Source organism: Hydra vulgaris, chromosome 11, assembly GCF_038396675.1.
Source record: "Hydra vulgaris chromosome 11, alternate assembly HydraT2T_AEP".
NCBI lineage: Eukaryota > Metazoa > Cnidaria > Hydrozoa > Anthoathecata > Hydridae > Hydra > Hydra vulgaris.
In genome coordinates, this window is record NC_088930.1 from 10,143,385 (window position 1) to 10,145,000 (window position 1,616).

Here is a 1,616-nt window from a genome sequence, read left to right on the forward strand (position 1 = left end):
TTTTATTTTGTGTTTGAGTATTATTGTCGGATTTAAAAGCAAATATAGAAATATAAAACTTCTTTTTGTAAATCCGGCAAAATTACTACCAAATTCTTATATAGGCATTTATTAGTTAAATTAATTATTAGAAATTTATTATTAGTCGTTCAAAAGCACAACAAAAAAATAAGAATAAGCTAACTCTAAATATTGTTTACGAATTTCTTACACTTCCATCTTTTATTTGCAATCGTTTATAACGTATTGAAACAATATCATTGGACAATTTTTGTTAAACGTGGAATGTGATTGGTTAACTTTAATTATGGTAATTACGCAGTGTTTAATAGAAAATTATTTTACTACAAAGACTGTTCCTTGAAAAATGACGTATTTTTACTTCGTTCTCACTCCAGCCTAAGATAACTTTTTGGGAAATCATATATTAAATCCATTGCAAAATTAGCATCTTTTTCTTTTTAGACAAGGTGCGAAAACGCATTGTAAACATAGTTGGACCTACTCTTGCAGCCAACCTTCAATCATTGTCATATCGTCGTAATGTTGCTTCTGTTTGCTATAAATATTATAATGGGTGCTGCTATAGAGCTAGCGTCTCTTGTGCCACCCAATAAAATTCATTCTTATGTTACTCGTCATTTAATTAAATCTCATCCTTTTACTGTAACTGTTATTAAGAGCTCCAAAAATTCTTATTCGTCTAGTTTTTTTGCTTGATCATCAGTTATTTAGAATTCGCTCCCTTCATTTTGTTTTCCTCATTCATATAATTCGCAATCTTTCAAGTCGTCTGTTAATCGTTATCTTGCTTTATAAACTTTATCTTTTCTCTTCCAGTAACTTCCAACCCTAATAGAGCTTGCTTGCAGGCTTGTTGGAAGTGAAGATCTTAAATAAAAAAGTGTAATGAAAATTTTTATCATGACAAATACAATATAGTTACATAAAATAGCAATAACATGATAATAATTATAAAAACTTTTCATGGTGTGAACAGAAAATAATACTTTTCTTACCTTTGTGTTAAATTTTATTACTAAACTGTCGTCTAATGATTAATAAAGTAAACTTAAAATCATGAAAATTTACTAAATTAAAACCATAATTCAACAGAAGGCGAACTAAACATAAATAATGAAGTCAGAATCTCAAGGTTGAACTAAAAAAAAAAAATGTTATCAGATTCAAACTGACATAATCAAACAAATAAATAATATATATTAACTCATAAAATTAGACTTAAAGAAGAACAAACTTAATTCTGCTATATTTTTTTTAATTTTAATTTATTTTGTGGACACAAATCACGGTTGTGCAGCTTCATACAATAAAAAATTCTTGTCATGATGAGAACTATTTATTTTTCCATGTTAAAAGCATGTTAAAAGTGATCATTAAATAATTGAAAATTTCCATTTTAAAAGATAAACTAAGAGCTTAGTTTTCAGTATCAAGTCAATTTTCAACAAACTCCATGAATACTGCTTCCATATGACAAATTGATGATATAAAAAAAAATTTGGTAAACAACTTTAGCTGTTTGTTTACTGGTCTCCAAACCATGCTTACTAGCTATTTTAATGGATTCATGACAAAGCACTACTGCCAACACC